Raw genomic sequence first — 8,817 nt, 5'->3', positions numbered from 1 at the left:
TCTGAGGATGTCCCAAACAGTCGGGAGCCTGAGGAAACACACCTGTAAATTTTAGAATCTTAGTAGAGGTACAGGTAGGATAACCCTGAGGAAACTGATCCACCAAACCTGAAAAGGCAGAAAAAGTTTTGAAAGCAGCAAAGGAAAAGCCCTTCCGCATGTACACTGGGGTGTCTGTGACGTCATGAGCAGATTTTTAAGGAGCAGTCGTGCAGGGAATAAAGTGAGAGGGTATATTCAAGGTGTTGACAAATAAAAAGCTCTTCCAAACACAGTTATTTAAAATAGACAAAACTGACCTTTTAAACTTAGAAGAGAGACACTTTCTCAGAGAAACAACAGCTGGAAGAATGTGTCACTGCTAGACAAGTCACTTAAGAAATGAACTCAGTCCTTCTACCTGAAACGAAATGATGTCAAGCAGTGATATGAATCCATAAGTCCCATGCAAACCACTCTGGGAAAGGGAAACACATAGCGATGCACTGTACCATAGGACCACTGGAGCACTGGGCAATCTTTCATTCTGGCAGGGAATTGAAAATGCAAAGACAAATATTATTTTTAAATTTATTTATTTATTCACTTTGCATCCTGATTGTGGCCACCATTCTTGACTCCCCGCCTCCACCTTCTCTTGAATACCTCCCCTTTCTGTTCTTCCTTCTTCTTCTTTTCAGAGAAGGGGGAGGTCCTGACCCACCCTGGAACAATTGGTGGCTGCAGGACTGGGTGCATCCTCCCCCATTGAGGGCAGACATGATGGTCCAATTAGGGGAATGAGATCCAAACGGAGGCATCAGAGTCAGAGAGGACCTCCCACTGCATCTGTTGGGGAATCGACATGAAGACCAAGCTGCACATCTGCTACATATGTGCAGGGGGCCTAGGAGCAGTCTGTACATGCTTGTTGGTTGGTGGTTCTATCCCAGGTTAGTTGTCTATGTAGGTCTTCTTATGGAGTCCTTCACTCCTTGAGTTTCCTCAAGCATCCCCACAACTCTCTGACTAATGGCTGGCTGTGGGTCTCTACATCTGTTTCTACCAGCTGCTGGGTGAAGCCTCTCAAAAGAGATGTGCTACGCTCCTGTCTATAAGCATAGCGCAGCAACATTAATAGTGTGAGGGATTGGTTCTTTCCCATGGCATGGGTGTCAAGTAGGTTGGTCTTTGGTTGGTCATTCCCTCACTCTTTGCTTTATCTTTGTGCCTGCACATCTTGTAGGCAGGATATATCTTGGGTTGAAGGTGTAGTGGGTGTGTTGGTGTCCTTATCCCTCCACTAGAAGTCTTCCCTGGCTATAAGATGTGGCCACTTCGGTCCCAGTGTCCCCCACTGATCAGACATCCTTAGTGATGAAGGAAATGCAAACAAAACTGACTCTGAGTTTCCATCTTATACCCATCAGAATGGCTAAGATAAAAACTCAAGTGACAGCACATGCTGGCAAGGATGTGAAGAAAGGGGAACACTCCTCCATTGCTGATGGGAGTGAAAACTTGTCCAACCACTTTGGAAATCAATCTGGAAGTTTCTCAGAAACTTGGGAATAGTTCTATCTCAAGACCCAGTTATACCTCTCCTGGGCATATATCCAAAAGATGCTCCACCATACCACAAGGATACTCGCTCGACTATGTTCATCGCAGCTTTATTCATAATAGCCCAAAACTGGAAATAATCTATATGCCCTTCAACCAAAGAATGAATAAAGAAAATGTGCATTTGCACAGTGGATATTGCTCAGCTATTAAAAAGAAGGAAATCTTAAAATTTGCAGCCAAATGGGTAGAACTATAAAATATCATCCTGACTAAGCTAACCCATACGCAAAAAGACATTGATGGTTTGTACTTGCTTATAAGTGGATATTAGCCATAAAGTACAGGATAACCATGCTAAAACCTACAGATCCGAAGAAGCTAAGTTACAAGGAGGGCCTAAGAGAGGATGCTTGAATCTCACTCAGAAACGGAAATAAAATAGGCATTGGAGGTGGATGGAGGGAAGGAACTGGGTTTGAGAGGGGACGGGGAGCAGAACAAGGATGAGGATTAGAAGTAAGGAGATCTGGGGAGAGAGGGCTGTGTGAGAGAATGGAAATTGGAGGTGGAGGGCATCTCTGGGAATAGGGGAGGCCCCAGAAAATCTAAGGGAGTCATTAGCAAGAGGGAAAATGATATTATAAAATCACACCAATGGATAGGCAATATAAAAATCACAATTTGTGGATAAAATTGGAAACACAAAGTATCCAAATTAACTGGAAATATCAACTGTAAGAGGAAAATTGATAGCTGTAAATTCACTGTAATATACAAACTAGAACATCTAAAATAAATCCCCCAATTTTATATCCAGGATTGAAATAAGAAGAACAGACTAAAGAAAACAGAAGAAAGAAAACCAAGAAGAAATTAGATCAAAATGAGTGAAACAGAAAACGGAGAAAAAAAACCAAGAAGTGATGAAAACAATTACAATTGGTTTTGAAAACATGAAGACATTTAAGAAAGATTTTAACTAGACTAAAAAGGAGCCAGATTAAAAAAAAAGGAATTAAAAAGACAGATCATAATAGGCATAACATAGAATAAGTGTTATGAGATGCAGTTACATCTCAAAATTTGGATAAACTCTACAATGTGTCTTTATAAAAAGGACACACACATGCACAATGGTGGTTCTGTACAGTAAATTACCCATGCCTATAAACTGAGATTAGTGTTTGCTGTTTACTTTTCACACACAGGGTAGAATTTGATGTTCATTGGGGTAATACATTATCAGTATACTGTGCTAGACTTAGCTGAATTGGCATAAATGTCTTAATATAATTGTAACAAAGGTCATGTAAATATGTTGTTTGGTTTTTTTTTCTTTTGTAAAATTAATTATTTATCTACTTTACACCCCAGTAGAAACTTCTCCTCCTTCCTTTCCTCCTAAGCCCCCCTTTCCCCTCCTCTCCCTTCCTCTCTCCCTTTCACTTTTTCTTGTCAGAGAATGGTAGACATCCCATGGGTATCAACCTGCCTTGTCATATAAAGTAGGACTGGGCACATCTTCTGTTGAGGCTAGACAAGACATCTCAGTTATGGGGAAAGGATCCAAAGGCAGGCAACAGAGTCAGAGACAGGCCCTGCTCCTGCTGTTAGATCGAAGTTCCCCACTAGGACCAAGCAGTACACCTGTTAAATAAGTGCGGTGGAGGTGGGGGCTAAATCCATCCCATGGCTGCTCTCTGGTTGGTGGTTCAGTCTCTGTGAGCCCCTAAGGGTTCAGGTTAGTTGGTTTTGGAGGGTTTCTTGTGGTGTCCTTGACTTCTCTGACTCCTTCAGTCCTTTCTCCCCTTCTTCCATAAGATTCCCTGTGCTCTGCCGAAGGTTTGGCTGTGGGCCTCTGAAACTGTTTACATCAGCTTCTTGGCAAAGCCACTGAGATGAGAGTTATGCTAGCCTTTTGTCTGAAAGTATAGCAGAATACTATTAATAATGTCAGTGGTGGTGTCTCTGTCATGGCATGAGACTTGAGTTAGGTCAGTCATTGGTTGGCTGGGTCCAAGGTTTTGTATGGAGGGTTAGTGCCCCTATCCCTCCAGCGGAAGTCCCATCTGGCTACAGGAAGTGACCACTTCCAGCTCCATATCCACTGCAGCTAAGAGTCTTGACTAGGTCACCACCATAGACTACCAGGAGCTTCCCAGTCCCAGTAATACAAAGTAAAGGGTAAAATTGCCAAACATTTCATATCTGTATTATTATTATTATTATTATTATTATTATTATTATTATTATTATTATTATTATTATTACTACTACTACTACTATTACTATCATCATCATCATCAGGATTTTCTAGACAGGGCTTCTCTGTGTAGCCTTGGCTATCCTGGTCTCGCTTTGTAGACCAGGCTGCCCTTGAACTCACAGAGATCCACCTGCTTCTGCCTCCCAAGTGCTGGGATTACAGGTGTGTGCCACCGTGTCTGGCTCATATGTGTTATTATCTAACTAGCCAAGATAAATGATAGAGATAGCCCAGAAGCAGGAGCTGGAAAATCTCATTGCAACAACTACACCATTGATATTTGTGTATTTTATAGATTCACAGTTAGGATAAGCACGCCATAGTCCAAGAATCTAGAAAGCTGTCCAATGATAAAATATGCCAGTTTGTGCCTGGAATTTGGACCAACATTTCATTATTCTGAAACTCGCCTTCATCCACGAAGACTAGGCACACTAGCCTCTAATTTGGATCCCCCATGCTTTCTTCCATGGTGTGTAAAAAAAAATACATATTACTTGAATAAAAGATGGAATGATATTTAACTCAAAAAGCAAATAGATATGACAAGCTAATTCTTAACAGCAGTGTGATTTTTCAGGGTTTCAAATTAAAACTCATAAAATTGCATTTGTCGAAAAGAAAAATGACCCTCCCCTTACATAGCATAATTTTTGAGAAAATTAAACTTGAGCTAATAGTGTACTATTATAAGGAAGTGTGAAGTGGACACTGATTGAACCTTGAAAACTCTTATTTTGAAAATGAATTTAGACAGAATTATCTGTTCTCAAATTATATATGACAAGTGTATTGATGTCCAGTTATCTATGAAGTGTTTCTGGGAAAGAAATTTATGTTCTCAATTATATTTAAAATTCTTCGAAGATTTAGTCGTTTTTGTAAAGAGTGAGAATGAAGCAATAGAGAGTGGGAACTGGGGCTTCAAAACCCTGAGCATGTGTACGGAAAAAGTGGCTGAAAAACTAGGTATAAAGCTCGAGCCAGTGTGGTACTTATTTCTATGTGTCAGCTTGAGGTGGCTAACATGCCGAGATGTTTGGTTTTTAAAGACTGCTCTAGGAGCTGCAGATGGCTCAGAGGTTAAGAGTGATGGCTGCTCTTCCCAAGGTCCTTGATTCGATTCCCAGCACCCACAGGGCAGCTCACAATCATCTGTACCTCCAATTCCAGGGGATCTGGCACCCTCTTCTGGTCTCAACAAGCAGCAGTCATGTGTGTGTGTGTGTGTGTGTGTGTGTGTGTGTGTGTGTGTGTGTGTGTGTGTGTGATACATAAAATAATGCCAGTGGCCTAGAGCTAAGGTGATAGCTCAGTGGATAAATTATTTGCTTCCCAATCATGAGGACAGGGTTTGGTTTCTATAAGAGCAGAGGGATACAAGAGCCTGTGATATCAGATCTTTCTTACTTTGTAAATGAACATTCATTTTACATTTTATTCCTAGAAACTATGTGCATGATAATTGGTTTTGTTTGCTTCAAAAGAGTATCCAGTTGGAGGGACAAATGAGGGCAAAATAAAGTATTTGCCTCATAGCACACAGCATATACACCCTGTGTGCAGGAGGTGGGTGTCCTATCCTCCACCCACAGACATCTCTTTTTTTTAGTTCTCATAGAGCTACTTGCATTTGCTAAGGTAAGTGTGATTCCACCACAACTTTGACTATTTGGAGTAGATCTCTTTTTTCTATATTTTCACAGAAATATGCTATGTTCTAGAAAAAAATATTCTGTTATTATTGAGAACTGAATACTTGCAGTATTAATGAAAAACTTATATTAAATGGTTCAGTGGAAAAGCAATACAACTCTTTCACTTCAGACTAAAGCTCAGGGTTATCTAAATGCAAAAATATAGACCGAAATGTAATAACTTTTGTTTAGTTAGCATATTGCTTTGCGTTTTTGTGAGCAGACATACGGTGTTTACTGAGGCTTGTTTGGAAGCAAAGCTGAATTCATTTAAATAAAATTTCCAGTAAGATTAATAGAAAGAGGTTTGTTTTAATTTTAAAAATCAGCTACTTGTGTAAATAAGTTTATAATTTTGCCTCATTTAATTAGCATTGATATTTTAACTGAAAGTTGAAAAATGAAATTAAAAATGTTGAATTCCAAGGTCTCTGTATGTCACTTAGTTTAAGCAGTCCCGTCTCTAATGATCTGGTTATATCCTGCCGGTCTTGTTATGCATTGTGAAAGGTAATGGAGATCTTTGAATTTGTCAAGTTTCATTAAGCCTACCATATAATTAGCTGTATAGAAACCCCTAATTTACGAATTGTAAGACTTCAGTTTAGTCTTATATTTTAAAAATAATTCTTTCAACTGTTTTCTAATGGTTTCATAATCATTTTCTGGACACGTCTAAGAACATGACTTAAAATAGGCAATTTTCTCATTACATTTGCTCATCTTCTGTTGTTATTCCTATCAGAAATGTTAGTGGTGCGGGTCCCCTTGAGTCCCCCAGTGTCATTGTCCCCTTACCCGTTCCTCCTTCCTTATTCTCCTCAACTTCTCAATCCCCATTACCAGTTCAGAGTCACGAGAACTGCCAAAATGTCTTCCTAAATTATCTTTCCCTGCCCAGTGCTGCTACAAAAGTACACAGAGAACTGCTAAGCAAGAAGTAAGTGGTGTGGGTGCTCGCTACATGCCTGGATGTATATTTATCACCAAAGCAGAGGCTGTGGACTGCCCCAGTCTTACGGCATTGAAAACTTCAAGCTGTGAGAGAAACAGCAAGATTTTGACTTCACTGATCTTTGTAAATAATTTTTTCCACCAGAAAAAAAAGTGAGGGAAAAAAAAAAACCCACAAACTTTTGAAGACGTTCTATTAACTACCTTTCCTGTGACAGGTTTTTTTTTTTTCCTGTATCAAAGACACAGTGTGATGCCAATTTCTTAAGCTCACTTTGGATGGCAAGGTTAGCAGATAATTGCCAGTTGAAAGCCAAGCAAGGTCAGTTCACAGTGGAGTATTGCCTCCGAGTTCATTAGTGGTTTAAAGGAACAAATGGATAACCTAAGATGTTGACAAAAATAATCATTTAAAAATCATAGACACAGACCCACAGTGCTAGTTGAACAGTTTAGGGTTCTTGTTTCTCTTGGACCACGGCCAAATTCTAGCACCCACATTATGTTTCATAAGTATCTGTAACTCTAGTTCTCGGAGATCTGAGGCCTTTTTCTGCTCTTCTTGGGCACCAGGCATGCATGGGGTGCAAATATATGCACGCAGGCAAAGCAATCATACCAATAAAATGAAAATAAATCTATTATTTTTAAAAATCATATGTATATAAGTTACATTTATAAGCTTATGACAATTATGCAAATTTTATTTAAAATTCCATTGTAGACAAAAATGTATGTATGTACCCTAATAGATACAGGAGAAGGAGTTGACAATTTTATTTCAGTTTGCCCTACATGAAATACCTCTCTGTAGTTTCAGAATCAGATTCATAGCTGGAGACTGTTTTGGGGGCATTCTAGCAGTGAAAAATTTGGGCTTTTGCACACAGGAGGCAAATGGGTACAACTTGTGCAAAGAAGAGCTCTGAAATATGAAATAAAATGAATATATTTTATGTATATAACCTGCTTATGTGCTTGGTCACATGCTTTGACTTTGCTCAGAATAAAAATAAAGCTGCATGTCTCAGCCAACCACAGTGGTGTGTATCTGTGATTCCAGAACTTGGGGAGGCAGAGGCAGAGGCAAAGGCAGAGACAGAGGCAGGTGGATCTCTGTGAGTTTGAGGCCAGCTTGGTCTACAAAGTGAGTCTAGGACAGCCAAGGCTATACAAAGAAACACTATCATAAAAGGAAAACAAACGAAGGGAGGAAGGAAGGGAGGAAAGAAGGAGGGAAGGAAGGAAGAAAGAAAAAGAAAGGAAGGAGGAAAACTGCATTTCTCAGACCTATCTGAAACACTTCAAGGAACAGGAACAAAACCTTTCTGTGTGTGTTTGTGAGAGACGAAAAGTATATTCTTGAATATTTCTTAAACACTTGCCCCAATCCATATTTGTTTTCCACAGAGAATTTTTAGGGATGGGCTAGTCTGCCTTCTAGCCTTCGGTGAATCTTCCAGTCTTAATAACAGTTTACAACAAAGTAAGAAATTAGTTTAAGGAGAGTGATAACAAATCATCAAATTCTTGACTTCTACAACACCAAGAGTTCCCAGGTTTATTAGAAAGAGAAATAAATCGATATCAATATAAAATGTTGCGGAGTGTGAGGAGTTTTAAAGTTAAAACTGCAGCAGTTGCTTGGGTATTCAGAAACTAATCAGATATTATGCCTGTTATCCACGTGAATCAGAGTCAGAGGATTGCTGAGGTCTTGAGAGCTAACCCAACAGGACTCAAAACAATAGAGGAAAAGCTTGCCTGTAGACTCTAGTTTTCCTTTGGGGACTCCTAGGTGTGCAGACATCCACTTAGTTCATTAAGAACAATCTTGTTGTTTTTTGCAATGAGGAAAGTTAGCGACAGCAAGCTAAATTGCAAAAGGTTATAAGGTTAGGCTGTGCTGGGTTGTGGATTGGAATTCAAATCCCCAGGTCTCTTAGTTATCTCCTCATGTACTTTTATCTTTGCTGTGCACTACTAGTGAGTCCTCGGTAACATTCCAACGTCAGTGTAAGAACATGAGTGGAAGAGATGATGATAGTTTGGATGTAGGAAGGACAGGCACTTCCCTTGCACACTAATTAAATGCATAGGGGGTGGTTGGTGCATTTGAGAGCCAGTTGACCAATAGGACAAGGGTGTGGTGGCAGAGTCTGCAGTTCTTGGCTCCTGCCTGGCTTCAGCAAAGTCTATTCAACCCAGATCTCACAAGGTCGGTGCTTTCTCTGCAAGGCAACCGAGACCACTTAGGGTAAGTAGAACACATAACAAGAGAATCTGACTCCTTGTAAGGTCTGATCAGCTTAGCAAGAAGAAATTATCAAACACGTGTCACATGACTACTCTCAC

The sequence above is a fragment of the Acomys russatus genome, chromosome 21 (genome assembly GCF_903995435.1).
Source record: "Acomys russatus chromosome 21, mAcoRus1.1, whole genome shotgun sequence".
NCBI classification, from domain to species: domain Eukaryota; kingdom Metazoa; phylum Chordata; class Mammalia; order Rodentia; family Muridae; genus Acomys; species Acomys russatus.
This window is presented reverse-complemented; position numbering follows the sequence as displayed.